The sequence below is a fragment of the Gymnoscopelus microlampas genome, assembly GCF_963454915.1.
Source record: "Gymnoscopelus microlampas genome assembly, chromosome: 6".
In the NCBI taxonomy this organism is placed as follows: domain Eukaryota; kingdom Metazoa; phylum Chordata; class Actinopteri; order Myctophiformes; family Myctophidae; genus Gymnoscopelus; species Gymnoscopelus microlampas.
The window spans coordinates 18,100,310-18,108,145 of NC_139943.1; the positions used below are offsets into that span (position 1 = coordinate 18,100,310).

Consider the following 7,836-nt stretch of genomic DNA (forward strand, 5'->3'; position numbering starts at 1 on the left):
GGGGGGGGGGGGGGGGGTCCTGCGCTGTCCATCATGACATCTATGTCATTCTTTCTTGTTTATGTCTCCAGATTAAACACACACACACACACACACACACACACACACACACACACACACACACACACACACACACACACACACACACACACACACACACACACACACACACACACACACACACACACACATTACAGGCATACATGCACACATATGTACACAGCAGTACAATCAGATGCACTAACATCCATCATCAATTACCTCGGAAAACACAGTGACATGCCCATAAGCACAGATGTTCACACACACACACACACACGCACGCGCACGCGCACACGCACGCGCACACGCACACGCACACGCGCACACACACACACACACACACACACACACACACACACACACACACACGTGTGTATGTTTATGTGTGCAGATATATTAAGCTACAGGACAAGCTGTTACATGATATCTACACACACACACACACACACACACACACACACACACACACCCACCCACCCACACACAGAAGTATGTTGTTAGCTGACTCAGTTGGTACAACAGCACAGAAATGGGGCCCAGCTGACCTTCATTTTCATTACATACCTTCCAAGGTTATTGTGAGTAGAAACCTAGCCGCTGAGACAACGGACAACAGACTCCAAGACTGCTTTGACTGAAACACCAAAAATATCTCTAAATATCTTTTATCGTCTACATCTCCATCTACAGTAATGTGCTTCTGTGTTTTGTAGGCAAGAAACAAGAAGTAGGCTACAATGATGATTCCATTCATTCTGGTGAATCACTTTAAGCACAAGGGAGAGAGGGAGATGGAGTGAGAGAGAGAGAGAGAGAGAGAGAGAGAGAGAGAGAGAGAGAGAGAGAGAGAGAAGACTCCAGGTACATAATGTTGTAGAGAAATGGCTGTATTTATTTTATACCATTGACAGAAGTTCACGCAACAACAATTTTAAATACTAGCAGAATCTGAAGTGTGTTCATTTACATGCAAAGTGTGATTTTGAGACTTGAGACCATATGATGAGAGGGAATGTAATTACTGCTGTCGTTTTTTTTATTTTTATTTTTTAATTTACAGATCACGAGAGAAATAGATGAAGATGAAAGACAAAAGCACATCTACAATGCGTTGTGGTGCGACACGTTGTGAGCTTGTAGATTTGCTATTTTCAGCACAGGACACCGTCATACGACAAAAGTATAATTATGTCAGGCTTATACGGCAGCCAAACTCAGCACTTTCTGACGGAGTAGATGACTTTGCAAAATGTCTGTTATTCATGATACATACTGTAGGTGAAGAACTTAGTACAGTGCAACTGTACATAGGCTACAGTACAGTGTCATGATAATAAAGTTGTAATGTGAATCGAAAGTAATCTTTTGTTACAAGGGCTGCAGGTCTGAACTATTGCCTGCATGATACTTTCTTCACATGGCCTGACTTTAAAAAGAAAGAACTGGTAAATAATAGAAAAAAGAAAACTGAGATCATTTAGGGTTGATTGACAGCTAGGGCAGTATAAGTCAGACAAAGGAATGTATTTTCTCTTCTCTTATGTCCAAGGGTGTCATGCTAAGCCAATGGTCTTGGCACTAACTGAACTTCAAAGGAATTGCACCAAGGCACTTTGACTTGCCGCTAAAATAGCCGTTTATTGAGCTGAAAAGCTCAGCAGTAAATATTGCTCTCGGAAAGTGAACTGAATGATAGAGCTGTCTGTCTTCCTTTGAAAGTGAATTCTGTTGTTGAGAATGAAACCGTTTCCTTCTGGGAGGTATTTTGTGGGACCCCACTGTGCTTCTATATAAGTCTATTGGCTGAGCCCTCACTCGCCTAAAATACCTCAATTCAACTCTGACTGTGTCCAACAGACATGCAAGTCTTTAATGAACAGATCATTAATTATGTATAATGACTGAAAATTATTAATTATGTTAATAAAACAGTAGTAACAAAGCAACCAAGATGTGTGAATAGGTGAGGCAGTTTTGGTTATACATTGGTATATGTAGGCTATTCATCGCTAACCCTAGCATTACATCATATCTATAGAAATAATATAGTTTTGCACATACAGGATAGTGTTAATGTTACGTTTCCGACACTCAGAACACTATAAAAAAAAGATAATTTATGTGATGGGCACTGGTTGCTGAAGGACTGATTCAGTCTTGAGTCCTAAATCTTTTCACTCTGCCGTCCTGGTCAAACAAATCAACTTTTCCATTATAAGCAGAAATTCATCAATCTGTTTGTCCTTTGAAACTTAAAAAGACACCGCAGCACGTACAATACATACAGAGTTATGTCATTTACTGTATATGCTTTATATGCTTTACTGATACTCATGCATGCTCATTCTGTTTGCTAAGTTATTGGCCATGTACTCTACTCTAAAAATCCTGAGTGTTAAATTACCTGAGTGCATGTATTCAAAAGTGTATTGCACACTTGAATAAAATATTTGTGATGTGTTGGTCTGTCACACTCAACATTGCTTCTACAGGAAGAGTTAATAGGGAAGATAGAATAGAGAACAAGTCAAATAACAGGAAGGCTCAGTTAAATCATATATACAAGTCCAGGGAGTAGACACATACACATCTAAGAATCAAAAATACCTGCCCATTGTCTTCACTTGCTCAATAAAGAATCAAATTTATAGCAACATTTTGGTCAAGGACCTTCTTCAGGCATGTGCTGATGAAAACATAATCATAATGTATGTGTTGAAAGGGTCAACAGTGACACCTCATTAGTGACAAATTAGAGTACACCTTGTGGCAGTGATTGATCACAGAAATACATTTGACCTCAAACACAAATTAATGAATCTGCACAATTTAAAGGCTTCTGAAAATACACAAAGTTGCATTTCTTAGATCAACAATAATAGTAATTTCAGTGGATCAACCTTTTTAGTAACCCTCACATAGGGAACAGGTGTGATTACTTATGCTTCTACTGTACCCATGTGATATATTTCATACGTTGTCCCTCTGGACTGACTCATGTAAGGCAAAAAGAAAACATAAACGGAGTATCTATGAACAAAGAAGTTAAATCCATAGAAATGAATGGGATTATCCCAATTTTAAGCGCCTATGAGTTATCAAATAGGCTATCATCTGCTTACCCTTTTACAATACCTCTCTCCACATCTTCCACCAAAGTCACAAAGTCCCTTCTTCCTCCAAAACCCACCTCAGGTTTTCGCCAACCAACGTGCTTTGATTCCACTTATTCCATTGTCGTTCCATAATAACTAAAACTTCACTAGAAAACTAGTAAATTCAAGTTTACCAGTTTCCTGTCCACGCGTGTCATAGTGAACTCTGTTTCTTATGTGCTATGTTGGTGCTAGATGTGATGGAATGGAGCAGCCAGAGACCTTTAACTTCTCACTTGGCATGAGTTCGAAATGTATTTAGCCTGAACTCAATACTGTCATTTAGTGCTTTCACTCCAGTCCTGGGTTTGACAAATCCTGTTTCCTCCCACACAGACAGCTCAAAGCACAGGGAACCAGAGATAATGTGTGTGTGTGTGTGTGTGTGTGTGTGTGTGTGTGTGTGTGTGTGTGTGTGTGTGTGTGTGTGTGTGTGTGCGCGTGCGCGTGCGTGCGCGCGTGCGCGCGTGCGTGCGTGCGTGCGTGTGTGCGTGTGTGTGTGAGCGAGCGCGCATGCGTGCGTGCGTGTGTGCTTGTACATGCTCGTTTGTGTTTGTGTGTGTGTGTGTGTGTGTGTGTGTGTGTGTGTGTGAGAGAGAGAGAGAGGAGAGAGAGTGACACATGACATTAGAGAGTGTGATGAAGTGATAGAGAGAGATAGAGAGAAGTGATGGAGCGTGTGAGAGAAAGAGCAAGGGATCGACTGGAAAAGAGAAAGATGGCTTCAGAGAGCAATGAACACTGGGTGAAAAAGGTGATATACCTGGATACGTGGGCAAGGCATACACCCACCAAACATAAATGATTGGTGGAAGTATTTCAATGAATGCGGGAGAGGACTGTTTACCTAAAAATGCCTTTAAGATACCTGGATATGCGTCTCTCTTTTCTCTGCTAGGGAATCTCCCTTACATATGTAAATTAGAGGTTTGTTCAAACAATGGGAGGTGTGGGGTTCAGAGTGGGGGGGGGGGCTCAGAGAGAGAGAGAGAGAGAGAGAGAGAGAGAGAGAGAGAGAGAGAGAGAGAGAGAGAGAGAGAGAGAGAGAGAAACAGTGAACCAAAGTTGCATTGTGACATTCAAGGAAAAGCTAATACAAATATTTAAAAAAAAAAAAATGTGTTCTTAGGTCTTGCATAGGTGAGCAGTGTTAGTTTACAGAAAGGACATACTAATAAAGCATGACACAAACACACACACACACACACACACACACACACACACACACACACACACACACACACACACACACACACACACACACACACACACACACACACACACACACACACACACACACACACACACACACACACACACACACACACACACACACACAGAGAGATCAGAGTGCAGTCTTGGGGCAAATATTGTACTTTTACTCCACTACAATTATTTGAAAACTTTAGCTACTAGTTACTTTGCAGATATAAATGATTACATTATAAAACATACATTAACCACTTTAGCCTTATTTTATACCTAGGCTATTTGAAAATAGCCGATCTACAAGCTCACAACGCGTCGTGTTGTGAGCTTGTAGATCGGCTATTTTCAAACATTTTAGTACTTGAACACATTTTGATACCAATACTTTTGTACTTTTACCAAGTACGTTTAAGGGTCATTAAATGGTTAAAATTATATCACAAACAAGGCTTACTTTATGTGTGTTTTCGTGTGTATTTTGGGGGGTAGAGATTTACATGCAGGCACAACATTTGCATGAAAGGTGTTGATGGGTTCAGTGGCCCTATTGTCTCAGGTCTCTCAGACAATAGGAGCTCCACCTCTATCACCATATTAACCACTTTAGCCCTATTTTATACATAGGCTATTTGAAAATAGCCAATCTACAAGCTTGTAGATCTGCCATTTTCAAACATTTTAATACTTTCACTTTTGGTACTTTAAGTATATTTTGATGCCAATACTTTTTTTAAACTTTTACTCAAGTAACATTTTGAACACAGGCCTTTTACTTGTTTTATTATGTTTATATTTTGTTTGTATTTTTATATTGTGGTATTGCTACTTTTATTTAAGTAAAATAACTGAGTACTTCTGCCATCACTGCCAAACATACAGGTTACCACCAGTCATGTGGTTAATAAACTATTTAGTTTGTTTTCTAGTCTAGGCCCAGTAGTGCTCAAAAGAACAAAATGTAATGGACTTTTCTTGTAACAAGTAAGAGCATTTCTACATTACACTATTGATACTTTTACTTAAGTATAAAATGTCAGTTCTTTTTTTGTGCTTGTTGTTTAGTGCAAAGCATTAGTACCTCTACATAGTAACGTTTAACTTGTTAAAACTAACTAAACTAAGTAAATAGTTTATTTCCAATCTTTCTCTCTCTCTCTCTCTCTCTCTCTCTCTCTCTGACTGCCAACATTTAACATGCACATTCAAATGGTGGGGAGGGGAACATTTGTGTCTATCCAATCAGATGTGTCCAAACAGAGTTTTCAAACATTTGAACTGTTTGGGCGGTTGGGTGAATTCATTCTTCTCAACCATGTACTGCTGGCCTGTTGGTGTTTTTGGACTAGCTTTGTAAATGGTAAGCTGCTATTTTATCTAATTGTAAATCATTAGTAGGTTATACTGTTTATTGTATTTACTTTGATCAGTTCTCTACAGTCTGTTTGATCAGTTGTAGGCTAGTGTTCCTTTACCTGTATGAGTTCAGATTGTTTTAAAACATGTGGCCTAGTCAAGTAGCTAGTCAATTCATATGCCATGATTTAATTTGTCAGCATAATGCAGTATAGTAAAATACACAGACTTTATACATTTTAGTAACTAAAGTTGGATTGCTTTGTAGTTTGTCTTTACTGTGGCTATATTGAATACAATGGCAAAGCATTGCTTCATCCCACTAACCCCTAAAATGATATTTGCAGGGAGAATTCCATTGATTTCCCCACTGTTGACGAGGAAGTTTTATAAGGTACTACACACCCACACTCTTCATTTAACTTTTTTTTGTGCACTCCTGTTTCAGTTGAAGTTTTCTGAGTTGTAATTGCTGTTATATTATTTTACAGTTGTTGGCACCCAGCGGTACATGTGTGAGGACCTTTCGGAGTTTTAACAGGTAATCTCCAGAATAAATTGCAATTTGCAGGACAATGGCTTGGTTTTCAGCTGAAGATTCAGCAGACAGTCAGCAGGCAATACACACACACACACACACACACACACACACACACACACACACACACACACACACACACACACACACACACACACACACACACACACACACACACACACACAGTAGTGTGGTAGAGTGTGGTAATTGTATTAACATTGTTGTGTTCCGGTTTCAGTGGTTTTGTGGTTTAATTGTAATTCTTTTTTTCTTCTTCTGTTTTTCTTCAAGGCTTCAAGGACTGCCATTTTGGATCTTCAGCCCTCCAGCAGTCCAAAGTTCAGGAGATCATCTCCAAAAAGGACACAGAGCAACTCCAAAGGTGGACTTCCATTTTGGATCTTCAGCCCTCCAGCAGGAAGAAGTTCATCATCAGATCATCTCCAGGACCTTGTACCAAACGCTGTGTTCTCCAGGACCCAATGCTTGACGACAAAGAGCTTGAGGACTATGTTTTTAGTGCAAACATTTTAACTCAAATCTTTGCTTCTGGGGTCCCTGGAACAAAATATATTTCTTTATTTTCTGTATTTCTTCCTGTGGATTATACCAGGGACACATGACTTGGATTTAGCTCTTCCTTGGACCCAGCCACCGTGGATTACATGAGTAGCCTACAAGTGACTTTGTTTTCCTTTTCCCGCTATTTTTCTTTGCTCTTCTTCATGTCACTACTTGCTGACTATATGTCAGTCTATGTGGATTATGCGGTCGACACACACTGACATTTTGCACCGTAATCCTGTGTATAACGCACTGACTTTTAACTTTTTTTTCCAAGCACCTTAACTAACGTCCATAAGTATATCATGCACAGTATACATTGCTGCTATGTTCATGCACATATCTTATCTCAGGTACTAGTGTGAGTATATAGACACACATTTCACCCACTTTTTTTAATTAAACCTGTGATGTGACAATAAACCTGATTCTGATTCAGAATATTTGAATATATATTTTTTAGAGTGAACATTTTTAACTCAAATCTTTGCTTCTGGGTCCCTGGAACAAAATACTTTTCTTTGAAACAGTTTACCTTATCTGTGTGCTCCTGTTCCATTGTTTTGTATACATTTATTTTTCTTGATCAATAAACATAATTACATGAGTTCTGCCTATGTGTTTTTCTATATTGTTTGTGTGTGTGGATATATATATATATATATATATATATATATATATATATATATATATATATATATATATATATATATATATATATATAATTAGTGCAGGTAGTGGGGGGGGAACTATAAACCACCCCTCCCATTGGGGGGGGGGGGGGGGGACAAGCCACAGCCCCTGGGGGGGGGGGGGGGGGGGGGCTTTAAACCACCCTTCCCACTGAGGGGGGGGGGGGGGTATAAACTAGGGGGTTTATACAAGAATTAGCATGCAGAATGTGGGGTGGGTGGGTGGGGTTATAAGCCACAGCTTCCAATCAAATGTAGTTTTCTGCACATGCTCAGAAGTGGT

At 39.5% G+C, this 7,836-nt stretch overlaps 1 long non-coding RNA gene across 1 annotated transcript; it reads left to right on the forward strand.

Annotated features, from left to right (window-relative positions):
* Window positions 1–5,675: 5,675 nt before the first annotated feature.
* LOC311047396 lies at window positions 5,676–6,677 on the forward strand. Its single transcript, XR_014600978.1, has 4 exons — window positions 5,676–5,763; window positions 6,107–6,153; window positions 6,251–6,300; window positions 6,589–6,677. It is a non-coding gene; the product is annotated as an uncharacterized lncRNA (long non-coding RNA).
* Window positions 6,678–7,836: the final 1,159 nt, after the last annotated feature.